The sequence below is a fragment of the Phalangium opilio genome, unplaced genomic scaffold (assembly GCF_054372755.1).
Source record: "Phalangium opilio isolate 3A_F unplaced genomic scaffold, DU_Popi_V2 ptg000217l_1, whole genome shotgun sequence".
In the NCBI taxonomy this organism is placed as follows: Eukaryota; Metazoa; Arthropoda; class Arachnida; order Opiliones; family Phalangiidae; genus Phalangium; species Phalangium opilio.
In genome coordinates this window covers 14,439,260-14,457,769 of record NW_028324218.1, presented here as the reverse complement: position 1 = coordinate 14,457,769, position 18,510 = coordinate 14,439,260, and the positions used below count along the sequence as shown (strand labels likewise).

The 18,510-nt window shown below is 44.2% G+C and overlaps 79 non-coding genes across 79 annotated transcripts; all 79 read right to left on the bottom strand.

Annotated features, from left to right (window-relative positions):
• Positions 1-7: 7 nt before the first annotated feature.
• TRNAF-GAA (transfer RNA phenylalanine (anticodon GAA)) lies at positions 8-80 on the bottom strand. Its single transcript has one exon. It is a non-coding gene; the product is annotated as a tRNA-Phe (tRNA).
• A 78-nt stretch (positions 81-158) lies between these two features.
• On the bottom strand, positions 159-231 carry TRNAF-GAA (transfer RNA phenylalanine (anticodon GAA)). Its single transcript has one exon. It is a non-coding gene; the product is annotated as a tRNA-Phe (tRNA).
• Positions 232-460: 229 nt separating this feature from the next.
• Positions 461-533, bottom strand: TRNAF-GAA (transfer RNA phenylalanine (anticodon GAA)). The gene has a single exon. It is a non-coding gene; the product is annotated as a tRNA-Phe (tRNA).
• Positions 534-611: 78 nt separating this feature from the next.
• Positions 612-684, bottom strand: TRNAF-GAA (transfer RNA phenylalanine (anticodon GAA)). Its single transcript has one exon. It is a non-coding gene; the product is annotated as a tRNA-Phe (tRNA).
• Positions 685-762: 78 nt separating this feature from the next.
• TRNAF-GAA (transfer RNA phenylalanine (anticodon GAA)) lies at positions 763-835 on the bottom strand. The gene has a single exon. It is a non-coding gene; the product is annotated as a tRNA-Phe (tRNA).
• A 78-nt stretch (positions 836-913) lies between these two features.
• On the bottom strand, positions 914-986 carry TRNAF-GAA (transfer RNA phenylalanine (anticodon GAA)). The gene has a single exon. It is a non-coding gene; the product is annotated as a tRNA-Phe (tRNA).
• A 78-nt stretch (positions 987-1,064) lies between these two features.
• Positions 1,065-1,137, bottom strand: TRNAF-GAA (transfer RNA phenylalanine (anticodon GAA)). Its single transcript has one exon. It is a non-coding gene; the product is annotated as a tRNA-Phe (tRNA).
• Positions 1,138-1,365: 228 nt separating this feature from the next.
• TRNAF-GAA (transfer RNA phenylalanine (anticodon GAA)) lies at positions 1,366-1,438 on the bottom strand. Its single transcript has one exon. It is a non-coding gene; the product is annotated as a tRNA-Phe (tRNA).
• A 78-nt stretch (positions 1,439-1,516) lies between these two features.
• On the bottom strand, positions 1,517-1,589 carry TRNAF-GAA (transfer RNA phenylalanine (anticodon GAA)). Its single transcript has one exon. It is a non-coding gene; the product is annotated as a tRNA-Phe (tRNA).
• A 78-nt stretch (positions 1,590-1,667) lies between these two features.
• On the bottom strand, positions 1,668-1,740 carry TRNAF-GAA (transfer RNA phenylalanine (anticodon GAA)). Its single transcript has one exon. It is a non-coding gene; the product is annotated as a tRNA-Phe (tRNA).
• Positions 1,741-1,957: 217 nt separating this feature from the next.
• TRNAF-GAA (transfer RNA phenylalanine (anticodon GAA)) lies at positions 1,958-2,030 on the bottom strand. The gene has a single exon. It is a non-coding gene; the product is annotated as a tRNA-Phe (tRNA).
• A 78-nt stretch (positions 2,031-2,108) lies between these two features.
• Positions 2,109-2,181, bottom strand: TRNAF-GAA (transfer RNA phenylalanine (anticodon GAA)). Its single transcript has one exon. It is a non-coding gene; the product is annotated as a tRNA-Phe (tRNA).
• Positions 2,182-2,410: 229 nt separating this feature from the next.
• Positions 2,411-2,483, bottom strand: TRNAF-GAA (transfer RNA phenylalanine (anticodon GAA)). Its single transcript has one exon. It is a non-coding gene; the product is annotated as a tRNA-Phe (tRNA).
• Positions 2,484-2,863: 380 nt separating this feature from the next.
• Positions 2,864-2,936, bottom strand: TRNAF-GAA (transfer RNA phenylalanine (anticodon GAA)). The gene has a single exon. It is a non-coding gene; the product is annotated as a tRNA-Phe (tRNA).
• A 78-nt stretch (positions 2,937-3,014) lies between these two features.
• Positions 3,015-3,087, bottom strand: TRNAF-GAA (transfer RNA phenylalanine (anticodon GAA)). The gene has a single exon. It is a non-coding gene; the product is annotated as a tRNA-Phe (tRNA).
• A 78-nt stretch (positions 3,088-3,165) lies between these two features.
• Positions 3,166-3,238, bottom strand: TRNAF-GAA (transfer RNA phenylalanine (anticodon GAA)). The gene has a single exon. It is a non-coding gene; the product is annotated as a tRNA-Phe (tRNA).
• Positions 3,239-3,467: 229 nt separating this feature from the next.
• Positions 3,468-3,540, bottom strand: TRNAF-GAA (transfer RNA phenylalanine (anticodon GAA)). Its single transcript has one exon. It is a non-coding gene; the product is annotated as a tRNA-Phe (tRNA).
• Positions 3,541-3,769: 229 nt separating this feature from the next.
• Positions 3,770-3,842, bottom strand: TRNAF-GAA (transfer RNA phenylalanine (anticodon GAA)). Its single transcript has one exon. It is a non-coding gene; the product is annotated as a tRNA-Phe (tRNA).
• Positions 3,843-3,920: 78 nt separating this feature from the next.
• TRNAF-GAA (transfer RNA phenylalanine (anticodon GAA)) lies at positions 3,921-3,993 on the bottom strand. The gene has a single exon. It is a non-coding gene; the product is annotated as a tRNA-Phe (tRNA).
• Positions 3,994-4,221: 228 nt separating this feature from the next.
• Positions 4,222-4,294, bottom strand: TRNAF-GAA (transfer RNA phenylalanine (anticodon GAA)). Its single transcript has one exon. It is a non-coding gene; the product is annotated as a tRNA-Phe (tRNA).
• A 78-nt stretch (positions 4,295-4,372) lies between these two features.
• Positions 4,373-4,445, bottom strand: TRNAF-GAA (transfer RNA phenylalanine (anticodon GAA)). The gene has a single exon. It is a non-coding gene; the product is annotated as a tRNA-Phe (tRNA).
• Positions 4,446-4,523: 78 nt separating this feature from the next.
• On the bottom strand, positions 4,524-4,596 carry TRNAF-GAA (transfer RNA phenylalanine (anticodon GAA)). The gene has a single exon. It is a non-coding gene; the product is annotated as a tRNA-Phe (tRNA).
• Positions 4,597-4,825: 229 nt separating this feature from the next.
• On the bottom strand, positions 4,826-4,898 carry TRNAF-GAA (transfer RNA phenylalanine (anticodon GAA)). Its single transcript has one exon. It is a non-coding gene; the product is annotated as a tRNA-Phe (tRNA).
• Positions 4,899-5,278: 380 nt separating this feature from the next.
• On the bottom strand, positions 5,279-5,351 carry TRNAF-GAA (transfer RNA phenylalanine (anticodon GAA)). Its single transcript has one exon. It is a non-coding gene; the product is annotated as a tRNA-Phe (tRNA).
• A 228-nt stretch (positions 5,352-5,579) lies between these two features.
• On the bottom strand, positions 5,580-5,652 carry TRNAF-GAA (transfer RNA phenylalanine (anticodon GAA)). The gene has a single exon. It is a non-coding gene; the product is annotated as a tRNA-Phe (tRNA).
• Positions 5,653-6,182: 530 nt separating this feature from the next.
• On the bottom strand, positions 6,183-6,255 carry TRNAF-GAA (transfer RNA phenylalanine (anticodon GAA)). Its single transcript has one exon. It is a non-coding gene; the product is annotated as a tRNA-Phe (tRNA).
• A 78-nt stretch (positions 6,256-6,333) lies between these two features.
• On the bottom strand, positions 6,334-6,406 carry TRNAF-GAA (transfer RNA phenylalanine (anticodon GAA)). Its single transcript has one exon. It is a non-coding gene; the product is annotated as a tRNA-Phe (tRNA).
• Positions 6,407-6,484: 78 nt separating this feature from the next.
• TRNAF-GAA (transfer RNA phenylalanine (anticodon GAA)) lies at positions 6,485-6,557 on the bottom strand. Its single transcript has one exon. It is a non-coding gene; the product is annotated as a tRNA-Phe (tRNA).
• Positions 6,558-6,635: 78 nt separating this feature from the next.
• TRNAF-GAA (transfer RNA phenylalanine (anticodon GAA)) lies at positions 6,636-6,708 on the bottom strand. The gene has a single exon. It is a non-coding gene; the product is annotated as a tRNA-Phe (tRNA).
• Positions 6,709-6,786: 78 nt separating this feature from the next.
• TRNAF-GAA (transfer RNA phenylalanine (anticodon GAA)) lies at positions 6,787-6,859 on the bottom strand. Its single transcript has one exon. It is a non-coding gene; the product is annotated as a tRNA-Phe (tRNA).
• Positions 6,860-7,842: 983 nt separating this feature from the next.
• Positions 7,843-7,915, bottom strand: TRNAF-GAA (transfer RNA phenylalanine (anticodon GAA)). The gene has a single exon. It is a non-coding gene; the product is annotated as a tRNA-Phe (tRNA).
• A 78-nt stretch (positions 7,916-7,993) lies between these two features.
• Positions 7,994-8,066, bottom strand: TRNAF-GAA (transfer RNA phenylalanine (anticodon GAA)). Its single transcript has one exon. It is a non-coding gene; the product is annotated as a tRNA-Phe (tRNA).
• A 78-nt stretch (positions 8,067-8,144) lies between these two features.
• TRNAF-GAA (transfer RNA phenylalanine (anticodon GAA)) lies at positions 8,145-8,217 on the bottom strand. Its single transcript has one exon. It is a non-coding gene; the product is annotated as a tRNA-Phe (tRNA).
• A 229-nt stretch (positions 8,218-8,446) lies between these two features.
• Positions 8,447-8,519, bottom strand: TRNAF-AAA (transfer RNA phenylalanine (anticodon AAA)). The gene has a single exon. It is a non-coding gene; the product is annotated as a tRNA-Phe (tRNA).
• A 78-nt stretch (positions 8,520-8,597) lies between these two features.
• On the bottom strand, positions 8,598-8,670 carry TRNAL-GAG (transfer RNA leucine (anticodon GAG)). The gene has a single exon. It is a non-coding gene; the product is annotated as a tRNA-Leu (tRNA).
• A 78-nt stretch (positions 8,671-8,748) lies between these two features.
• Positions 8,749-8,821, bottom strand: TRNAF-GAA (transfer RNA phenylalanine (anticodon GAA)). Its single transcript has one exon. It is a non-coding gene; the product is annotated as a tRNA-Phe (tRNA).
• A 531-nt stretch (positions 8,822-9,352) lies between these two features.
• On the bottom strand, positions 9,353-9,425 carry TRNAF-GAA (transfer RNA phenylalanine (anticodon GAA)). Its single transcript has one exon. It is a non-coding gene; the product is annotated as a tRNA-Phe (tRNA).
• A 78-nt stretch (positions 9,426-9,503) lies between these two features.
• TRNAF-GAA (transfer RNA phenylalanine (anticodon GAA)) lies at positions 9,504-9,576 on the bottom strand. The gene has a single exon. It is a non-coding gene; the product is annotated as a tRNA-Phe (tRNA).
• A 78-nt stretch (positions 9,577-9,654) lies between these two features.
• TRNAF-AAA (transfer RNA phenylalanine (anticodon AAA)) lies at positions 9,655-9,727 on the bottom strand. The gene has a single exon. It is a non-coding gene; the product is annotated as a tRNA-Phe (tRNA).
• A 78-nt stretch (positions 9,728-9,805) lies between these two features.
• Positions 9,806-9,878, bottom strand: TRNAF-GAA (transfer RNA phenylalanine (anticodon GAA)). The gene has a single exon. It is a non-coding gene; the product is annotated as a tRNA-Phe (tRNA).
• A 78-nt stretch (positions 9,879-9,956) lies between these two features.
• On the bottom strand, positions 9,957-10,029 carry TRNAF-GAA (transfer RNA phenylalanine (anticodon GAA)). The gene has a single exon. It is a non-coding gene; the product is annotated as a tRNA-Phe (tRNA).
• A 78-nt stretch (positions 10,030-10,107) lies between these two features.
• Positions 10,108-10,180, bottom strand: TRNAF-GAA (transfer RNA phenylalanine (anticodon GAA)). Its single transcript has one exon. It is a non-coding gene; the product is annotated as a tRNA-Phe (tRNA).
• A 531-nt stretch (positions 10,181-10,711) lies between these two features.
• TRNAF-GAA (transfer RNA phenylalanine (anticodon GAA)) lies at positions 10,712-10,784 on the bottom strand. Its single transcript has one exon. It is a non-coding gene; the product is annotated as a tRNA-Phe (tRNA).
• Positions 10,785-10,862: 78 nt separating this feature from the next.
• TRNAF-GAA (transfer RNA phenylalanine (anticodon GAA)) lies at positions 10,863-10,935 on the bottom strand. Its single transcript has one exon. It is a non-coding gene; the product is annotated as a tRNA-Phe (tRNA).
• A 78-nt stretch (positions 10,936-11,013) lies between these two features.
• Positions 11,014-11,086, bottom strand: TRNAF-AAA (transfer RNA phenylalanine (anticodon AAA)). Its single transcript has one exon. It is a non-coding gene; the product is annotated as a tRNA-Phe (tRNA).
• A 78-nt stretch (positions 11,087-11,164) lies between these two features.
• TRNAF-GAA (transfer RNA phenylalanine (anticodon GAA)) lies at positions 11,165-11,237 on the bottom strand. The gene has a single exon. It is a non-coding gene; the product is annotated as a tRNA-Phe (tRNA).
• A 78-nt stretch (positions 11,238-11,315) lies between these two features.
• TRNAF-GAA (transfer RNA phenylalanine (anticodon GAA)) lies at positions 11,316-11,388 on the bottom strand. Its single transcript has one exon. It is a non-coding gene; the product is annotated as a tRNA-Phe (tRNA).
• A 78-nt stretch (positions 11,389-11,466) lies between these two features.
• On the bottom strand, positions 11,467-11,539 carry TRNAF-GAA (transfer RNA phenylalanine (anticodon GAA)). The gene has a single exon. It is a non-coding gene; the product is annotated as a tRNA-Phe (tRNA).
• A 380-nt stretch (positions 11,540-11,919) lies between these two features.
• TRNAF-GAA (transfer RNA phenylalanine (anticodon GAA)) lies at positions 11,920-11,992 on the bottom strand. The gene has a single exon. It is a non-coding gene; the product is annotated as a tRNA-Phe (tRNA).
• A 229-nt stretch (positions 11,993-12,221) lies between these two features.
• TRNAF-GAA (transfer RNA phenylalanine (anticodon GAA)) lies at positions 12,222-12,294 on the bottom strand. Its single transcript has one exon. It is a non-coding gene; the product is annotated as a tRNA-Phe (tRNA).
• Positions 12,295-12,372: 78 nt separating this feature from the next.
• TRNAF-AAA (transfer RNA phenylalanine (anticodon AAA)) lies at positions 12,373-12,445 on the bottom strand. The gene has a single exon. It is a non-coding gene; the product is annotated as a tRNA-Phe (tRNA).
• Positions 12,446-12,523: 78 nt separating this feature from the next.
• On the bottom strand, positions 12,524-12,596 carry TRNAF-GAA (transfer RNA phenylalanine (anticodon GAA)). The gene has a single exon. It is a non-coding gene; the product is annotated as a tRNA-Phe (tRNA).
• A 78-nt stretch (positions 12,597-12,674) lies between these two features.
• Positions 12,675-12,747, bottom strand: TRNAF-GAA (transfer RNA phenylalanine (anticodon GAA)). The gene has a single exon. It is a non-coding gene; the product is annotated as a tRNA-Phe (tRNA).
• A 78-nt stretch (positions 12,748-12,825) lies between these two features.
• TRNAF-GAA (transfer RNA phenylalanine (anticodon GAA)) lies at positions 12,826-12,898 on the bottom strand. Its single transcript has one exon. It is a non-coding gene; the product is annotated as a tRNA-Phe (tRNA).
• A 78-nt stretch (positions 12,899-12,976) lies between these two features.
• Positions 12,977-13,049, bottom strand: TRNAF-GAA (transfer RNA phenylalanine (anticodon GAA)). Its single transcript has one exon. It is a non-coding gene; the product is annotated as a tRNA-Phe (tRNA).
• A 78-nt stretch (positions 13,050-13,127) lies between these two features.
• TRNAF-GAA (transfer RNA phenylalanine (anticodon GAA)) lies at positions 13,128-13,200 on the bottom strand. Its single transcript has one exon. It is a non-coding gene; the product is annotated as a tRNA-Phe (tRNA).
• A 78-nt stretch (positions 13,201-13,278) lies between these two features.
• TRNAF-GAA (transfer RNA phenylalanine (anticodon GAA)) lies at positions 13,279-13,351 on the bottom strand. Its single transcript has one exon. It is a non-coding gene; the product is annotated as a tRNA-Phe (tRNA).
• Positions 13,352-13,731: 380 nt separating this feature from the next.
• TRNAF-GAA (transfer RNA phenylalanine (anticodon GAA)) lies at positions 13,732-13,804 on the bottom strand. The gene has a single exon. It is a non-coding gene; the product is annotated as a tRNA-Phe (tRNA).
• Positions 13,805-14,033: 229 nt separating this feature from the next.
• Positions 14,034-14,106, bottom strand: TRNAF-AAA (transfer RNA phenylalanine (anticodon AAA)). Its single transcript has one exon. It is a non-coding gene; the product is annotated as a tRNA-Phe (tRNA).
• A 78-nt stretch (positions 14,107-14,184) lies between these two features.
• Positions 14,185-14,257, bottom strand: TRNAF-GAA (transfer RNA phenylalanine (anticodon GAA)). Its single transcript has one exon. It is a non-coding gene; the product is annotated as a tRNA-Phe (tRNA).
• Positions 14,258-14,335: 78 nt separating this feature from the next.
• Positions 14,336-14,408, bottom strand: TRNAF-GAA (transfer RNA phenylalanine (anticodon GAA)). Its single transcript has one exon. It is a non-coding gene; the product is annotated as a tRNA-Phe (tRNA).
• A 78-nt stretch (positions 14,409-14,486) lies between these two features.
• Positions 14,487-14,559, bottom strand: TRNAF-GAA (transfer RNA phenylalanine (anticodon GAA)). Its single transcript has one exon. It is a non-coding gene; the product is annotated as a tRNA-Phe (tRNA).
• Positions 14,560-14,637: 78 nt separating this feature from the next.
• On the bottom strand, positions 14,638-14,710 carry TRNAF-GAA (transfer RNA phenylalanine (anticodon GAA)). The gene has a single exon. It is a non-coding gene; the product is annotated as a tRNA-Phe (tRNA).
• Positions 14,711-15,090: 380 nt separating this feature from the next.
• On the bottom strand, positions 15,091-15,163 carry TRNAF-AAA (transfer RNA phenylalanine (anticodon AAA)). Its single transcript has one exon. It is a non-coding gene; the product is annotated as a tRNA-Phe (tRNA).
• Positions 15,164-15,241: 78 nt separating this feature from the next.
• Positions 15,242-15,314, bottom strand: TRNAF-GAA (transfer RNA phenylalanine (anticodon GAA)). Its single transcript has one exon. It is a non-coding gene; the product is annotated as a tRNA-Phe (tRNA).
• A 78-nt stretch (positions 15,315-15,392) lies between these two features.
• TRNAF-GAA (transfer RNA phenylalanine (anticodon GAA)) lies at positions 15,393-15,465 on the bottom strand. The gene has a single exon. It is a non-coding gene; the product is annotated as a tRNA-Phe (tRNA).
• A 380-nt stretch (positions 15,466-15,845) lies between these two features.
• Positions 15,846-15,918, bottom strand: TRNAF-GAA (transfer RNA phenylalanine (anticodon GAA)). The gene has a single exon. It is a non-coding gene; the product is annotated as a tRNA-Phe (tRNA).
• A 78-nt stretch (positions 15,919-15,996) lies between these two features.
• Positions 15,997-16,069, bottom strand: TRNAF-GAA (transfer RNA phenylalanine (anticodon GAA)). Its single transcript has one exon. It is a non-coding gene; the product is annotated as a tRNA-Phe (tRNA).
• A 78-nt stretch (positions 16,070-16,147) lies between these two features.
• On the bottom strand, positions 16,148-16,220 carry TRNAF-GAA (transfer RNA phenylalanine (anticodon GAA)). The gene has a single exon. It is a non-coding gene; the product is annotated as a tRNA-Phe (tRNA).
• Positions 16,221-16,298: 78 nt separating this feature from the next.
• Positions 16,299-16,371, bottom strand: TRNAF-GAA (transfer RNA phenylalanine (anticodon GAA)). The gene has a single exon. It is a non-coding gene; the product is annotated as a tRNA-Phe (tRNA).
• A 380-nt stretch (positions 16,372-16,751) lies between these two features.
• TRNAF-GAA (transfer RNA phenylalanine (anticodon GAA)) lies at positions 16,752-16,824 on the bottom strand. Its single transcript has one exon. It is a non-coding gene; the product is annotated as a tRNA-Phe (tRNA).
• A 78-nt stretch (positions 16,825-16,902) lies between these two features.
• On the bottom strand, positions 16,903-16,975 carry TRNAF-GAA (transfer RNA phenylalanine (anticodon GAA)). Its single transcript has one exon. It is a non-coding gene; the product is annotated as a tRNA-Phe (tRNA).
• A 78-nt stretch (positions 16,976-17,053) lies between these two features.
• Positions 17,054-17,126, bottom strand: TRNAF-AAA (transfer RNA phenylalanine (anticodon AAA)). The gene has a single exon. It is a non-coding gene; the product is annotated as a tRNA-Phe (tRNA).
• A 229-nt stretch (positions 17,127-17,355) lies between these two features.
• Positions 17,356-17,428, bottom strand: TRNAF-GAA (transfer RNA phenylalanine (anticodon GAA)). The gene has a single exon. It is a non-coding gene; the product is annotated as a tRNA-Phe (tRNA).
• A 78-nt stretch (positions 17,429-17,506) lies between these two features.
• TRNAF-GAA (transfer RNA phenylalanine (anticodon GAA)) lies at positions 17,507-17,579 on the bottom strand. Its single transcript has one exon. It is a non-coding gene; the product is annotated as a tRNA-Phe (tRNA).
• Positions 17,580-17,657: 78 nt separating this feature from the next.
• TRNAF-GAA (transfer RNA phenylalanine (anticodon GAA)) lies at positions 17,658-17,730 on the bottom strand. Its single transcript has one exon. It is a non-coding gene; the product is annotated as a tRNA-Phe (tRNA).
• A 78-nt stretch (positions 17,731-17,808) lies between these two features.
• On the bottom strand, positions 17,809-17,881 carry TRNAF-GAA (transfer RNA phenylalanine (anticodon GAA)). Its single transcript has one exon. It is a non-coding gene; the product is annotated as a tRNA-Phe (tRNA).
• Positions 17,882-18,261: 380 nt separating this feature from the next.
• On the bottom strand, positions 18,262-18,334 carry TRNAF-GAA (transfer RNA phenylalanine (anticodon GAA)). Its single transcript has one exon. It is a non-coding gene; the product is annotated as a tRNA-Phe (tRNA).
• Positions 18,335-18,412: 78 nt separating this feature from the next.
• TRNAF-GAA (transfer RNA phenylalanine (anticodon GAA)) lies at positions 18,413-18,485 on the bottom strand. The gene has a single exon. It is a non-coding gene; the product is annotated as a tRNA-Phe (tRNA).
• Positions 18,486-18,510: the final 25 nt, after the last annotated feature.

The following is an 18,510-nucleotide window of genomic DNA, read 5'->3' as shown; positions in this document are numbered from 1 at the left end:
CTCGTGTTGCCGAAACCCGGGATCGAACCAGGAACCTTTAGATCTTCAGTCTAACACTCTCCCAACTGAGCTATTTCGGCTCATATTCAACCAGCTAGGGAATTTTTCCTGAAGCAAATAATTTACTTTAAGATACACGACCCAAAGAGCTCTCGTGTTGCCAAAACCCGGGATCGAACCAGGGACCTTTAGATCTTCAGTCTAACGCTCTCCCAACTGAGCTATTTCGGCTCACATTCAAGCAGCTAGGGAATTTTTCCTGAAGCAAATAATTTACTTTAAGATACACGACCCAAAAAGCTCTCGTATTTCCGAAACCCGGGATCGAACCCGGGACCTTTAGATCTTCAGACTAACGCTCTCCCAACTGAGCAATTTCGGCTCATGTTCACGCAGCTAGGGAATTTTTATTGAAGAAAATAATTTACTTTAAGATACACCATCCAAACACCTCTGCTGTTGCCGAAACCCGGGATCGAACCAGGGACCTTTAGATCTTCAGTCTAACGCTCTCCCAACTAAGCTATTTCGGCTCGTTTTCATGTAACCAGGGACACTTTCCTTGGGAAAGCAGTTTACTTTAATGTACACGACCCAAAAAGCTTTCATGTTGCCGAAACCCGGGATCGAACCAGGGACCTTTAGATCTTCAGTCTAACGCTCTCCCAACTGAGCTATTTCGGCTCGTTTTCATGTAACCAGGGACACTTTCCTTGGGAAAGCAGTTTACTTTAATGTACACGACCCAAAAAGTTTTCATGTTGCCGAAACCCGGGATCGAACCAGGGACCTTTAGATCTTCAGTCTAACGCTCTCCCAACTGAGCTATTTCGGCTCATATTCAAGAAGCTAGGGAATTTTTCCTGAAGAAAGTAATTTACCTTAAGGTACACGACCCAAAAAGCTCTCGTGTTGCCGAAACCCGGGATCGAACCAGGGACCTTTAGATCTTCAGTCTAACGCTCTCCCAACTGAGCTATTTCGGCTCATATTCAAGCAGCTAGGGAATTTTTCCTGAAGCAAATAATTTACTTTAAGATACACGACCCAAAAAGCTCTCGTGTTGCCGAAACCCGGGATCGAACCAGGGACCTTTAGACCTTCAGTCTAACGCTCTCCCAACTGAGCTATTTCGGCTCACATTCAAGCAGCTAGGGAATTTTTCCTGAAGCAAATAATTTACTTTAAGATGCACGACCCAAAAAGCTCTCGTATTTCCAAAACCCGGGATCGAACCAGGGACCTTTAGATCTTCAGTCTAACGCTCTCCCAACTGAGCTTTTCGGCTCTTATTCATGCAATCAGGTAAACTTTCCTGAAGCAAATAATTTACTTTAAGATACTCGACCCAAAAAGCTCTCGTGATGCCGAAACCCGGGATCGAACCAGGGACCTTTAGATCTTCAGTCTAACACTCTCCCAACTGAGCTATTTCGGCTCATATTCAACCAGCTAGGGAATTTTTCCTGAAGAAAGTAATTTACCTTAAGGTACACGACCCAAAAAGCTCTCGTGTTGCCGAAACCCGGGATCGAACCAGGAACCTTTAGATCTTCAGTCTAACACTCTCCCAACTGAGCTATTTCGGCTCATATTCAACCAGCTAGGGAATTTTTCCTGAAGCAAATAATTTACTTTAAGATACACGACCCAAAGAGCTCTCGTGTTGCCAAAACCCGGGATCGAACCAGGGACCTTTAGATCTTCAGTCTAACGCTCTCCCAACTGAGCTATTTCGGCTCACATTCAAGCAGCTAGGGAATTTTTCCTGAAGCAAATAATTTACTTTAAGATACACGACCCAAAAAGCTCTCGTATTGCCGAAACCCGGGACCTTTAGATCTTCAGTCTAACGCTCTCCCAACTGAGCAATTTCGGCTCATGTTCACGCAGCTAGGGAATTTTTCCTGAAGAAAATAATTTACTTTAAGATACACCATCCAAACACCTCTGCTGTTGCCGAAACCCGGGATCGAACCAGGGACCTTTAGATCTTCAGTCTAACGCTCTCCCAACTAAGCTATTTCGGCTCGTTTTCATGTAACCAGGGACACTTTCCTTGGGAAAGCAGTTTACTTTAATGTACACGACCCAAAAAGCTTTCATGTTGCCGAAACCCGGGATCGAACCAGGGACCTTTAGATCTTCAGTCTAACGCTCTCCCAACTGAGCTATTTCGACTCATATTCAAGCAGCTAGGGAATTTTTCCTGAAGAAAGTAATTTACCTTAAGGTACACGACCCAAAAAGCTCTCGTGTTGCCGAAACCCGGGATCGAACCAGGGACCTTTAGATCTTCAGTCTCACGCTCTCCCAACTGAGCTATTTCGGCTCATATTCAAGCAGCTAGGGAATTTTTCCTGAAGCAAATAATTTACTTTAAGATACATGACCCAAAAAGCTCTCGTGTTGCCGAAACCCGGGATCGAACCAGGGACCTTTAGACCTTCAGTCTAACGCTCTCCCAACTGAGCTATTTCGGCTCACATTCAAGCAGCTAGGGAATTTTTCCTGAAGCAAATAATTTACTTTAAGATGCACGACCCAAAAAGCTCTCGTATTTCCAAAACCCGGGATCGAACCAGGGACCTTTAGATCTTCAGTCTAACGCTCTCCCAACTGAGCTATTTCGGCTCATATTCAAGCAGCTAGGGAATTTTTCCTGAAGAAAGTAATTTACCTTAAGGTACACGACCCAAAAAGCTCTCGTGTTGCCGAAACCCGGGATCGAACCAGGGACCTTTAGATTTTCAGTCTAACACTGTCCCAACTGAGCTATTTCGGCTCATATTCAACCAGCTAGGGAATTTTTCCTGAAGCAAATAATTTACTTTAAGATACACGACCCAAAGAGCTCTCGTGTTGCCAAAACCCGGGATCGAACCAGGGACCTTTAGATCTTCAGTCTAACGCTCTCCCAACTGAGCTATTTCGGCTCACATTCAAGCAGCTAGGGAATTTTTCCTGAAGAAAATAATTTACTTTAAGATACACCATCCAAACACCTCTGCTGTTGCCGAAACCCGGGATCGAACCAGGGACCTTTAGATCTTCAGTCTAACGCTCTCCCAACTAAGCTATTTCGGCTCGTTTTCATGTAACCAGGGACACTTTCCTTGGGAAAGCAGTTTACTTTAATGTACACGACCCAAAAAGCTTTCATGTTGCCGAAACCCGGGATCGAACCAGGGACCTTTAGATCTTCAGTCTAACGCTCTCCCAACTGAGCTATTTCGGCTCATATTCAAGCAGCTAGGGAATTTTTCCTGAAGAAAGTAATTTACCTTAAGGTACACGACCCAAAAAGCTCTCGTGTTGCCGAAACCCGGGATCGAACCAGGGACCTTTAGATCTTCAGTCTCACGCTCTCCCAACTGAGCTATTTCGGCTCATATTCAAGCAGCTAGGGAATTTTTCCTGAAGCAAATAATTTACTTTAAGATACATGACCCAAAAAGCTCTCGTGTTGCCGAAACCCGGGATCGAACCAGGGACCTTTAGACCTTCAGTCTAACGCTCTCCCAACTGAGCTATTTCGGCTCACATTCAAGCAGCTAGGGAATTTTTCCTGAAGCAAATAATTTACTTTAAGATGCACGACCCAAAAAGCTCTCGTATTTCCAAAACCCGGGATCGAACCAGGGACCTTTAGATCTTCAGTCTAACGCTCTCCCAACTGAGCTATTTCGGCTCATATTCAAGCAGCTAGGGAATTTTTCCTGAAGAAAGTAATTTACCTTAAGGTACTCGACCCAAAAAGCTCTCGTGTTGCCGAAACCCGGGATCGAACCAGGGACCTTTAGATCTTCAGTCTAACGCTCTCCCAACTGAGCTATTTCGGCTCATATTCAAGCAGCTAGGGAATTTTTCCTGAAGCAAATAATTTACTTTAAGATACACGACCCAAAAAGCTCTCGTGTTGCCGAAACCCGGGATCGAACCAGGGACCTTTAGACCTTCAGTCTAACGCTCTCCCAACTGAGCTATTTCGGCTCACATTCAAGCAGCTAGGGAATTTTTCCTGAAGCAAATAATTTACTTTAAGATGCACGACCCAAAAAGCTCTCGTATTTCCAAAACCCGGGATCGAACCAGGGACCTTTAGATCTTCAGTCTAACGCTCTCCCAACTGAGCTTTTCGGCTCTTATTCATGCAACCAGGTAAACTTTCCTGAAGCAAATAATTTACTTTAAGATACTCGACCCAAAAAGCTCTCGTGATGCCGAAACCCGGGATCGAACCAGGGACCTTTAGATCTTCAGTCTAACACTCTCCCAACTGAGCTATTTCGGCTCATATTCAACCAGCTAGGGAATTTTTCCTGAAGAAAGTAATTTACCTTAAGGTACACGACCCAAAAAGCTCTCGTGTTGCCGAAACCCGGGATCGAACCAGGAACCTTTAGATCTTCAGTCTAACACTCTCCCAACTGAGCTATTTCGGCTCATATTCAACCAGCTAGGGAATTTTTCCTGAAGCAAATAATTTACTTTAAGATACACGACCCAAAGAGCTCTCGTGTTGCCAAAACCCGGGATCGAACCAGGGACCTTTAGATCTTCAGTCTAACGCTCTCCCAACTGAGCTATTTCGGCTCACATTCAAGCAGCTAGGGAATTTTTCCTGAAGCAAATAATTTACTTTAAGATACACGACCCAAAAAGCTCTCGTATTTCCGAAACCCGGGATCGAACCCGGGACCTTTAGATCTTCAGTCTAACGCTCTCCCAACTGAGCAATTTCGGCTCATGTTCACGCAGCTAGGGAATTTTTCCTGAAGAAAATAATTTACTTTAAGATACACCATCCAAACACCTCTGCTGTTGCCGAAACCCGGGATCGAACCAGGGACCTTTAGATCTTCAGTCTAACGCTCTCCCAACTAAGCTATTTCGGCTCGTTTTCATGTAACCAGGGACACTTTCCTTGGGAAAGCAGTTTACTTTAATGTACACGACCCAAAAAGCTTTCATGTTGCCGAAACCCGGGATCGAACCAGGGACCTTTAGATCTTCAGTCTAACGCTCTCCCAACAGAGCTATTTCGGCTCATATTCAAGCAGCTAGGGAATTTTTCCTGAAGAAAGTAATTTACCTTAAGGTACACGACCCAAAAAGCTCTCGTGTTGCCGAAACCCGGGATCGAACCAGGGACCTTTAGATCTTCAGTCTCACGCTCTCCCAACTGAGCTATTTCGGCTCATATTCAAGCAGCTAGGGAATTTTTCCTGAAGCAAATAATTTACTTTAAGATACATGACCCAAAAAGCTCTCGTGTTGCCGAAACCCGGGATCGAACCAGGGACCTTTAGACCTTCAGTCTAACGCTCTCCCAACTGAGCTATTTCGGCTCACATTCAAGCAGCTAGGGAATTTTTCCTGAAGCAAATAATTTACTTTAAGATGCACGACCCAAAAAGCTCTCGTATTTCCAAAACCCGGGATCGAACCAGGGACCTTTAGATCTTCAGTCTAACGCTCTCCCAACTGAGCTTTTCGGCTCTTATTCATGCAACCAGGTAAACTTTCCTGAAGCAAATAATTTACTTTAAGATACTCGACCCAAAAAGCTCTCGTGATGCCGAAACCCGGGATCGAACCAGGGACCTTTAGATCTTCAGTCTAACACTCTCCCAACTGAGCTATTTCGGCTCATATTCAACCAGCTAGGGAATTTTTCCTGAAGAAAGTAATTTACCTTAAGGTACACGACCCAAAAAGCTCTCGTGTTGCCGAAAACCGGGATCGAACCAGGAACCTTTAGATCTTCAGTCTAACGCTCTCCCAACTGAGCTATTTCTGCTCATATTCAAGCAGCTAGGGAATTTTTCCTGAAGCAAATAATTTACTTTAAGATACACGACCCAAAAAGCTCTCGTATTTCCGAAACCCGGGTTCGAACCAGTGACCTTTAGATCTTCAGTCTAACTCTCTCCCAACTGAGCTTTTCGGCTCTTATTCATGCAACCAGGTAAACTTTCCTGAAGCAAATAATTTACTTTAAGATACTCGACCCAAAAAGCTCTCGTGATGCCGAAACCCGGGATCGAACCAGGGACCTTTATGTCTTCAGTCTAACGCTCTCCCAACTGAGCTATTTCGGCTCATATTCAAGCAGGTAGGGAATTTTTCCTGAAGAAAGTAATTTACCTTAAGGTACACGACCCAATAAGCTCTCGTGTTGCCGAAACCCGGGATCGAACCAGGGACCTTTAGATCTTCAGTCTAACGCTCTCCCAACTGAGCTATTTCGGCTCATATTCAAGCAGCTAGGGAATTTTTCCTGAAGAAAATAATTTACCTTAAGATACACGATCCAAACACCTCTGCTGTTGCCGAAACCCGGGCTCGAACCAGGGACCTTTAGATCTTCAGTCTAACGCTCTCCCAACTGAGCAATTTCGGCTCATGTTCACGCAGCTAGGGGATTTTTCCTGAAGAAAATAATTTACTTTAAGATACACGATCCAAACACCTCTGCTGTTGCCGAAACCCGGGATCGAACCAGGGACCTTTAAATCTTCAGTCTAACGCTCTCCCAACTAAGCTATTTCGGCTCGTTTTCATGTAACCAGGGACACTTTCCTTGGGAAAGCAGTTTACTTTAATGTACACGACCCAAAAAGCTTTCATGTTGCCGAAACCCGGGATCGAACCAGGGACCTTTAGATCTTCAGTCTAACGCTCTCCCAACTGAGCTATTTCGGCTCATATTCAAGCAGCTAGGGAATTTTTCCTGAAGAAAGTAATTTACCTTAAGGTACACGACCCAAAAAGCTCTCGTGTTGCCGAAACCCGGGATCGAACCAGGGACCTTTAGATCTTCAGTCTAACGCTCTCCCAACTGAGCTATTTCGGTTCATATTCAAGCAGGTAGGGAATTTTTCCTGAAGAAAGTAATTTACCTTAAGGTACACGACCCAATAAGCTCTCGTGTTGCCGAAACCCGGGATCGAACCAGGGACCTTTAGATCTTCAGTCTAACGCTCTCCCAACAGAGCTATTTCGGCTCATATTCAAGCAGCTAGGGAATTTTTCCTGAAGAAAGTAATTTACCTTAAGGTACACGACCCAAAAAGCTCTCGTGATGCCGAAACCCGGGATCGAACCAGGGACCTTTAGATCTTCAGTCTAACACTCTCCCAACTGAGCTATTTCGCCTCATATTCAACCAGCTAGGGAACTTTTCCTGAAGAAAGTAATTTACCTTAAGGTACACGACCCAAAAAGCTCTCGTGTTGCCGAAAACCGGGATCGAACCAGGAACCTTTAGATCTTCAGTCTAACGCTCTCCCAACTGAGCTATTTCGGCTCATATTCAAGCAGCTAGGGAATTTTTCCTGAAGCAAATAATTTACTTTAAGATACACGACCCAAAAAGCTCTTGTATTTCCGAAACCCGGGTTCGAACCAGTGACCTTTAGATCTTCAGTCTAACGCTCTCCCAACTGAGCTTTTCGGCTCTTATTCATGCAACCAGGTAAACTTTCCTGAAGCAAATAATTTACTTTAAGATACTCGACCCAAAAAGTTCTCGTGATGCCGAAACCCGGGATCGAACCAGGGACCTTTATGTCTTCAGTCTAACGCTCTCCCAACTGAGCTATTTCGGCTCATATTCAAGCAGGTAGGGAATTTTTCCTGAAGAAAGTAATTTACCTTAAGGTACACGACCCAATAAGCTCTCGTGTTGCCGAAACCCGGGATCGAACCAGGGACCTTTAGATCTTCAGTCTAACGCTCTCCCAACAGAGCTATTTCGGCTCATATTCAAGCAGCTAGGGAATTTTTCCTGAAGAAAATAATTTACCTTAAGATACACGATCCAAACACCTCTGCTGTTGCCGAAACCCGGGCTCGAACCAGGGACCTTTAGATCTTCAGTCTAACGCTCTCCCAACTGAGCAATTTCGGCTCATGTTCACGCAGCTAGGGGATTTTTCCTGAAGAAAATAATTTACTTTAAGATACACGATCCAAACACCTCTGCTGTTGCCGAAACCCGGGATCGAACCAGGGACCTTTAAATCTTCAGTCTAACGCTCTCCCAACTAAGCTATTTCGGCTCGTTTTCATGTAACCAGGGACACTTTCCTTGGGAAAGCAGTTTACTTTAATGTACACGACCCAAAAAGCTTTCATGATGCCGAAACCTGGGATCGAACCAGGGACCTTTAGATCTTCAGTCTAACGCTCTCCCAACTGAGCTATTTCGGCTCATATTCAAGCAGCTAGGGAATTTTTCCTGAAGAAAGTAATTTACCTTAAGGTACACGACCCAAAAAGCTCTCGTGTTGCCGAAACCCGTGATCGAACCAGGGACCTTTAGATCTTCAGTCAAACGCTCTCCCAACTGAGCTATTTCGGCTCACATTCAAGCAGCTAGGAAATTTTTCCTGAAGCAAATAATTTACTTTAAGATATACTATCCAAAAAGATTTCATATTGCTGAAACCTGGGATCAAACCAGGGACCTTTAGATCTTTAGTCTACCGCTCTTCCAACTGAGCTATTTCGGCTCTTGTTCAAGCAGCTAGGGAATTTTTCCTGAAGAAAATAATTTAGTTTAAGATACACGATCCAAACACCTCTGCTGTTGCCGAAGCCCGGGATCGAACCAGGGACCTTTAGATCCTCAGTCTAACGCTCTCCCAACTGAGCTATTTCGGCTCTTATTCATGCAACCAGGTAAACTTTCCTGAAGCAAATAATTTACTTTAAGATACTCGACCCAAAAAGCTCTCGCGATGCCGAAACCCGGGATCGAACCAGGGCCCTTTAGATCTTCAGTCTAACGCTCTCCCAACTGAGCTATTTCGGCTCATATTCAAGCAGCTAGGGAATTTTTCCTGAAGCAAATAATTTACTTTAAGATACACGACCCAAAAAGCTCTCGTGTTGCCGAAACCCGGGATCGAACCTGGGACCTTTAGATCTTCAGTATAACGCTCTCCCAACTGAGCTATTTCGGCTCACATTCAAGCAGCTAGGGAATTTTTCCTGAAGCAAATAATTTACTTTAAGATACACGACCCAAAAAGCTCTCGTATTTCCGAAACCCGGGATCGAACCAGGGACCTTTAGATCTTCAGTCTAACGCTCTCCCAACAGAGCAATTTCGGCTCATATTCACGCAGCTAGGGAATTTTTCCTGAAGAAAATAATTCACTATAAGATACACGATCCAAATACCTCTGCTGTTGCCGAAACCCGGGATCGAACCAGGGACCATTAGATCTTCAGTCTAACGCTCTCCCAACTAAGCTATTTCGTCTCTTTTTCATGTAACCAGGGACACTTTCCTTGGGAAAGCAGATTACTTTAATGTACACGACCCAAAAAACTTTCATGTTGCCGAAACCCGGGATCGAACCAGGGACCTTTAGATCTTCAGTCTAACGCTCTCCCAACTGAGCTATTTCGGCTCTTATTCATGCAACCAGGTAAACTTTCCTGAAGCAAATAATTTACTTTGAGATACACGACACAAAAAGCTCTCGTGTTGCCGAAACCCGGGATCGAACCAGGGACCTTTAGATCTTCAGTCTAACGCTCTCCCAACTGAGCTATTTCGGCTCACATTCAAGCAGCTAGGCAATTTTTCCTGAAGCAAATAATTTACTTTAAGATATACTATCCAAAAAGATTTCACATTGCTGAAACCTGGGATCAAACCAGGGACCTTTAGATCTTTAGTCTAACGCTCTTCCAACTGAGCTATTTCGGCTCTTGTTCAAGCAGCTAGGGAATTTTTCCTGAAGAAAATAATTTAGTTTAAGATACAAGATCCAAACACCTCTGCTGTTGCCGAAACCCGGGATCGAACCAGGGACGTTTAGATCTTCAGTCTAACGCTCTCCCAACTGAGCTATTTCGGCTCTTATTCATGCAACCAGGTAAACTTTCCTGAAGCAAATAATTTACTTTAAGATACTCGACCCAAAAAGCTCTCGCGATGCCGAAACCCGGGATCGAACCAGGGACCTTTAGATCTTCAGTCTAACGCTCTCCCAACTGAGCTATTTCGGCTCATATTCAAGCAGCTAGGGAATTTTTCCTGAAGCAAATAATTTACTTTAAGATACACGACCCAAAAAGCTCTCGTGTTGCCGAAACCCGGGATCGAACCTGGGACCTTTAGATCTTCAGTCTAACGCTCTCCCAACTGAGCTATTTCGGCTCATATTCAAGCAGCTAGGGAATTTTTCCTGAAGCAAATAATTTACTTTAAGATACACGACCCAAAAAGCTCTCGTGTTGCCGAAACCCGGGATCGAACCTGGGACCTTTAGATCTTCAGTATAACGCTCTCCCAACTGAGCTATTTCGGCTCACATTCAAGCAGCTAGGGAATTTTTCCTGAAGCAAATAATTTACTTTAAGATACACGACCCAAAAAGCTCTCGTATTTCCGAAACCCGGGATCGAACCAGGGACCTTTAGATCTTCAGTCTAACGCTCTCCCAACAGAGCAATTTCGGCTCATATTCACGCAGCTAGGGAATTTTTCCTGAAGAAAATAATTTACTATAAGATACACGATCCAAATACCTCTGCTGTTGCCGAAACCCGGGATCGAACCAGGGACCATTAGATCTTCAGTCTAACGCTCTCCCAACTAAGCTATTTCGTCTCTTTTTCATGTAACCAGGGACACTTTCCTTGGGAAAGCAGATTACTTTAATGTACACGACCCAAAAAGCTTTCATGTTGCCGAAACCCGGGATCGAACCAGGGACCTTTAGATCTTCAGTCTAACGCTCTCCCAACTGAGCTATTTCGGCTCTTATTCATGCAACCAGGTAAACTTTCCTGAAGCAAATAATTTACTTTGAGATACACGACACAAAAAGCTCTCGTGTTGCCGAAACCCGGAATCGAACCAGGGACCTTTAGATCTTCAGTCTAACGCTCTCCCAACTGAGCTATTTCGGCTCACATTCAAGCAGCTAGGCAATTTTTCCTGAAGCAAATAATTTACTTTAAGATATACTATCCAAAAAGATTTCACATTGCTGAAACCTGGGATCAAACCAGGGACCTTTAGATCTTTAGTCTAACGCTCTTCCAACTGAGCTATTTCGGCTCTTGTTCAAGCAGCTAGGGAATTTTTCCTGAAGAAAATAATTTAGTTTAAGATACAAGATCCAAACACCTCTGCTGTTGCCGAAACCCGGGATCGAACCAGGGACCTTTAGATCTTCAGTCTAACGCTCTCCCAACTGAGCTATTTCGGCTCTTATTCATGCAACCAGGTAAACTTTCCTGAAGCAAATAATTTACTTTAAGATACTCGACCCAAAAAGCTCTCGCGATGCCGAAACCCGGGATCGAACCAGGGACCTTTAGATCTTCAGTCTAACGCTCTCCCAACTGAGCTATTTCGGCTCATATTTAAGCAGCTAGGGAATTTTTCCTGAAGCAAATAATTTACTTTAAGATACACGACCCAAAAAGCTCTCGTGTTGCCGAAACCCGGGATCGAACCTGGGACCTTTAGATCTTCAGTCTAACGCTCTCCCAACTGAGCTATTTCGGCTCATATTCAAGCAGCTAGGGAATTTTTCCTGAAGAAAATAATTTACCTTAAGATACACGATCCAAACACCTCTGCTGTTTCCGAAACCCGGGCTCGAACCAGGGACCTTTAGATCTTCAGTCTAACGCTCTCCCAACTGAGCAATTTCGGCTCATGTTCACGCAGCTAGGGGATTTTTCCTGAAGAAAATAATTTACTTTAAGATACACGATCCAAACACCTCTGCTGTTGCCGAAACCCGGGATCGAACCAGGGACCTTTAAATCTTCAGCCTAACGCTCTCCCAACTAAGCTATTTCGGCTCGTTTTCATGTAACCAGGGACACTTTCCTTGGGGAAGCAGTTTACTTTAATGTACACGACCCAAAAAGCTTTCATGATGCCGAAACCCGGGATCGAACCAGGGACCTTTAGATCTTCAGTCTAACGCTCTCCCAACTGAGCTATTTCGGCTCATATTCAAGCAGCTAGGGAATTTTTCCTGAAGAAAGTAATTTACCTTAAGGTACACGACCCAAAAAGCTCTCGTGTTGCCGAAACCCGTGATCGAACCAGGGACCTTTAGATCTTCAGTCTAACGCTCTCCCAACTGAGCTATTTCGGCTCATATTAAAGCAGCTAGGGAATTTTTCCTGAAGCAAGTAATTTACTTTAAGATACACGACCCAAAAAGCTCTCATGTTGCCGAAACCCGGGATCGAACCAGGGACCTTTAGATCTTCAGTCTAACGCTCTCCCAACTGAGCTATTTCGGCTCACATTCAAGCAGCTAGGCAATTTTTCCTGAAGCAAATAATTTACTTTAAGATATACTATCCAAAAAGATTTCATATTGCTGAAACCTGGGATCAAACCAGGGACCTTTAGATCTTTAGTTTAACGCTCTCCCAACTGAGCAATTTCGGCTCATGTTCACGCAGCTAGGGGATTTTTCCTGAAGAAAATAATTTACTTTAAGATACACGATCCAAACACCTCTGCTGTTGCCGAAACCCGGGATCGAACCAGGGACCTTTAAATCTTCAGTCTAACGCTCTCCCAACTAAGCTATTTCGGCTCGTTTTCATGTAACCAGGGACACTTTCCTTGGGAAAGCAGTTTACTTTAATGTACACGACCCAAAAAGCTTTCATGATGCCGAAACCCGGGATCGAACCAGGGACCTTTAGATCTTCAGTCTAACGCTCTCCCAACTGAGCTATTTCGGCTCATATTAAAGCAGCTAGGGAATTTTTCCTGAAGCAAGTAATTTACTTTAAGATACACGACCCAAAAAGCTCTCATGTTGCCGAAACCCGGGATCGAACCAGGGACCTTTAGATCTTCAGTCTAACGCTCTCCCAACTGAGCTATTTCGGCTCACATTCAAGCAGCTAGGCAATTTTTCCTGAAGCAAATAATTTACTTTAAGATACACGACCCAAAAAGCTCTCGTGTTGCCGAAACCCGGGATCGAACCTGGGACCTTTAGATCTTCAGTCTAACGCTCTCCCAACTGAGCTATTTCGGCTCATATTCAAGCAGCTAGGGAATTTTTCCTGAAGAAAATAATTTACCTTAAGATACACGATCCAAACACCTCTGCTGTTGCCGAAACCCGGGATCGAACCAGGGACCTTTAAATCTTCAGTCTAACGCTCTCCCAACTAAGCTATTTCGGCTCGTTTTCATGTAACCAGGGACACTTTCCTAGGGAAAGCAGTTTACTTTAATGTACACGACCCAAAAAGCTTTCATGATGCCGAAACCCGGGATCGAACCAGGGACCTTTAGATCTTCAGTCTAACGCTCTCCCAACTGAGCTATTTCGGCTCATATTCAAGCAGCTAGGGAATTTTTTCTGAAGAAAGTAATTTACCTTAAGGTACACGACCCAAAAAGCTCTCGTGTTGCCGAAACCCGTGATCGAACCAGGGACCTTTAGATCTTCAGTCTAACGCTCTCCCAACTGAGCTATTTCGGCTCATATTCAAGCAGCTAGGGAATTTTTCCTGAAGAAAGTAATTTACCTTAAGGTACACGACCCAAAAAGCTCTCGTGTTGCCGAAACCCGTGATCGAACCAGGGACCTTTAGATCTTCAGTCTAACGCTCTCCCAACTGAGCTATTTCGGCTCATATTAAAGCAGCTAGGGAATTTTTCCTGAAGCAAGTAATTTACTTTAAGATACACGACCCAAAAAGCTCTCATGTTGCCGAAACCCGGGATCGAACCAGGGACCTTTAGATCTTCAGTCTAACGCTCTCCCAACTGAGCTATTTCGGCTCTTATTCATGCAACCAGGTAAACTTTCCTGAAGCAAATAATTTACTTTAAGATACACGACACAAAAAGCTCTCGTGTTGCCGAAACCCGGGATCGAACCAGGGACCTTTAGATCTTCAGTCTAACGCTCTCCCTTCTGAGCTATTTCGGCTCACATTCTAGCAGCTAGGCAATTTTTCCTGAAGCAAATAATTTACTTTAAGATATACTATCCAAAACGATTTCATATTGCTGAAACCTGGGATCAAACCAGGGACCTTTAGATCTTTAGTCTAACGCTCTTCCAACTGAGCTATTTCGGCTCTTGTTCAAGCAGCTAGGGAATTTTTCCTGAAGAAAATAATTTAGTTTAAGATACACGATCCAAACACCTCTGCTGTTGCCGAAACCCGGGATCGAACCAGGGACCTTTAGATTTTCAGTCTAACGCTCTCCCAACTGAGCTATTTCGGCTCATATTCAAGCAGCTAGGGAATTTTTCCTGAAGAAAATAATTTACCTTAAGATACACGATCCAAACACCTCTGCTGTTGCCGAAACCCGGGCTCGAACCAGGGACCTTTAGATCTTCAGTCTAACGCTCTCCCAACTGAGCAATTTCGGCTCATGTTCACGCAGCTAGGGGATTTTTCCTGAAGAAAATAATTTACTTTAAGATACACGATCCAAACACCTCTGCTGTTGCCGAAACCCGGGATCGAACCAGGGACCTTTAAATCTTCAGTCTAACGCTCTCCCAACTAAGCTATTTCGGCTCGTTTTCATGTAACCAGGGACACTTTCCTTGGGAAAGCAGTTTACTTTAATGTACACGACCCAAAAAGCTTTCATGATGCCGAAACCCGGGATCGAACCAGGGACCTTTAGATCTTCAGTCTAACGCTCTCCCAACTGAGCTATTTCGGCTCATATTCAAGCAGCTAGGGAATTTTTCCTGAAGAAAGTAATTTACCTTAAGGTACACGACCCAAAAAGCTCTCGTGTTGCCGAAACCCGTGATCGAACCAGGGACCTTTAGATCTTCAGTCTAACGCTCTCCCAACTGAGCTATTTCGGCTCATATTAAAGCAGCTAGGGAATTTTTCCTGAAGCAAGTAATTTACTTTAAGATACACGACCCAAAAAGCTCTCATGTTGCCGAAACCCGGGATCGTACCAGGGACCTTTAGATCTTCAGTCTAACGCTCTCCCAACTGAGCTATTTCGGCTCACATTCAAGCAGCTAGGCAATTTTTCCTGAAGCAAATAATTTACTTTAAGATATACTATCCAAAAAGATTTCATATTGCTGAAACCTGGGATCAAACCAGGGACCTTTAGATCTTTAGTCTAACGCTCTCCCAACTGAGCAATTTCGGCTCATGTTCACGCAGCTAGGGGATTTTTCCTGAAGAAAATAATTTACTTTAAGATACACGATCCAAACACCTCTGCTGTTGCCGAAACCCGGGATCGAACCAGGGACCTTTAAATCTTCAGTCTAACGCTCTCCCAACTAAGCTATTTCGGCTCGTTTTCATGTAACCAGGGACACTTTCCTTGGGAAAGCAGTTTACTTTAATGTACACGACCCAAAAAGCTTTCATGATGCCGAAACCCGGGATCGAACCAGGGACCTTTAGATCTTCAGTCTAACGCTCTCCCAACTGAGCTATTTCGGCTCATATTCAAGCAGCTAGGGAATTTTTCCTGAAGAAAGTAATTTACCTTAAGGTACACGACCCAAAAAGCTCTCGTGTTGCCGAAACCCGTGATCGAACCAGGGACCTTTAGATCTTCAGTCTAACGCTCTCCCAACTGAGCTATTTCGGCTCATATTCAAGCAGCTAGGGAATTTTTCCTGAAGAAAGTAATTTACCTTAAGGTACACGACCCAAAAAGCTCTCCTGTTGCCGAAACCCGTGATCGAACCAGGGACCTTTAGATCTTCAGTCTAACGCTCTCCAAACTGAGCTATTTCGGCTCATATTAAAGCAGCTAGGGAATTTTTCCTGAAGCAAGTAATTTACTTTAAGATACACGACCCAAAAAGCTCTCATGTTGCCGAAACCCGGGATCGAACCAGGGACCTTTAGATCTTCAGTCTAACGCTCTCCCAACTGAGCTATTTCGGCTCACATTCAAGCAGCTAGGCAATTTTTCCTGAAGCAAATAATTTACTTTAAGATACACGACCCAAAAAGCTCTCGTGTTGCCGAAACCCGGGATCGAACCTGGGACCTTTAGATCTTCAGTCTAACGCTCTCCCAACTGAGCTATTTCGGCTCATATTCAAGCAGCTAGGGAATTTTTCCTGAAGAAAATAATTTACCTTAAGATACACGATCCAAACACCTCTGCTGTTGCCGAAACCCGGGATCGAACCAGGGACCTTTAAATCTTCAGTCTAACGCTCTCCCAACTAAGCTATTTCGGCTCGTTTTCATGTAACCAGGGACACTTTCCTTGGGAAAGCAGTTTACTTTAATGTACACGACCCAAAAAGCTTTCATGATGCCGAAACCCGGGATCGAACCAGGGACCTTTAGATCTTCAGTCTAACGCTCTCCCAACTGAGCTATTTCGGCTCATATTCAAGCAGCTAGGGAATTTTTCCTGAAGAAAGTAATTTACCTTAAGGTACACGACCCAAAAAGCTCTCGTGTTGCCGAAACCCGTGATCGAACCAGGGACCTTTAGATCTTCAGTCTAACGCTCACCCAACTGAGCTATTTCGGCTCATATTCAAGCAGCTAGGGAATTTTTCCTGAAGAAAGTAATTTACCTTAAGGTACACGACCCAAAAAGCTCTCGTGTTGCCGAAACCCGTGATCGAACCAGGGACCTTTAGATCTTCAGTCTAACGCTCTCCAAACTGAGCTATTTCGGCTCATATTAAAGCAGCTAGGGAATTTTTCCTGAAGCAAGTAATTTACTTTAAGATACACGACCCAAAAAGCTCTCATGTTGCCGAAACCCGGGATCGAACCAGGGACCTTTAGATCTTCAGTCTAACGCTCTCCCAACTGAGCTATTTCGGCTCACATTCAAGCAGCTAGGCAATTTTTCCTGAAGAAAATAATTTACTTTAAGATACACGACCCAAAAAGCTCTCGTGTTGCCGAAACCCGGGATCGAACCTGGGACCTTTAGATCTTCAGTCTAACGCTCTCCCAACTGAGCTATTTCGGCTCATATTCAAGCAGCTAGGGAATTTTTCCTGAAGAAAATAATTTACTTTAAGATATACTATCCAAAACGATTTCATATTGCTGAAACCTGGGATCAAACCAGGGACCTTTAGATCTTTAGTCTAACGCTCTTCCAACTGAGCTATTTCGGCTCTTGTTCAAGCAGCTAGGGAATTTTTCCTGAAGAAAATAATTTAGTTTAAGATACACGATCCAAACACCTCTGCTGTTGCCGAAACCCGGGATCGAACCAGGGACCTTGAGATCTTCAGTCTAACCCTCTCCCAACTGAGCTATTTCGGCTCTTATTCATGCAGCCAGGTAAACTTTCCTGAAGCAAATAATTTACTTTAAGATACTCGACCCAAAAAGCTCTCGCGATGCCGAAACCCGGGATCGAACCAGGGACCTTTAGATCTTCAGTCTAACGCTCTCCCAACTGAGCTATTTCGGCTCATATTCAAGCAGCTAGGGAATTTTTCCTGAAGAAAATAATTTACCTTAAGATACACGATCCAAACACCTCTGCTGTTGCCGAAACCCGGGCTCGAACCAGGGACCTTTAGATCTTCAGTCTAACGCTCTCCCAACTGAGCAATTTCGGCTCATGTTCACGCAGCTAGGGGATTTTTCCTGAAGAAAATAATTTACTTTAAGATACACGATCCAAACACCTCTGCTGTTGCCGAAACCCGGGATCGAACCAGGGACCTTTAAATCTTCAGTCTAACGCTCTCCCAACTAAGCTATTTCGGCACGTTTTCATGTAACCAGGGACACTTTCCTTGGGAAAGCAGTTTACTTTAATGTACACGACCCAAAAAGCTTTCATGATGCCGAAACCCGGGATCGAACCAGGGACCTTTAGAACTTCAGTCTAACGCTCTCCCAACTGAGCTATTTCGGCTCATATTCAAGCAGCTAGGGAATTTTTCCTGAAGAAAGTAATTTACCTTAAGGTACACGACCCAAAAAGCTCTCGTGTTGCCGAAACCCGTGATCGAACCAGGGACCTTTAGATCTTCAGTCTAACGCTCTCCCAACTGAGCTATTTCGGCTCATATTCAAGCAAATAGGGAATTTTTCCTGAAGAAAGTAATTTACCTTAAGGTACACGACCCAAAAAGCTCTCCTGTTGCCGAAACCCGTGATCGAACCAGGGACCTTTAGATCTTCAGTCTAACGCTCTCCAAACTGAGCTATTTCGGCTCATATTAAAGCAGCTAGGGAATTTTTCCTGAAGCAAGTAATTTACTTTAAGATACACGACCCAAAAAGCTCTCATGTTGCCGAAACCCGGGATCGAACCAGGGATCTTTAGATCTTCAGTCTAACGCTCTCCCAACTGAGCTATTTCGGCTCACATTCAAGCAGCTAGGCAATTTTTCCTGAAGCAAATAATTTACTTTAAGATACACGACCCAAAAAGCTCTCGTGTTGCCGAAACCCGGGATCGAACCTGGGACCTTTAGATCTTCAGTCTAACGCTCTCCCAACTGAGCTATTTCGGCTCATATTCAAGCAGCTAGGGAATTT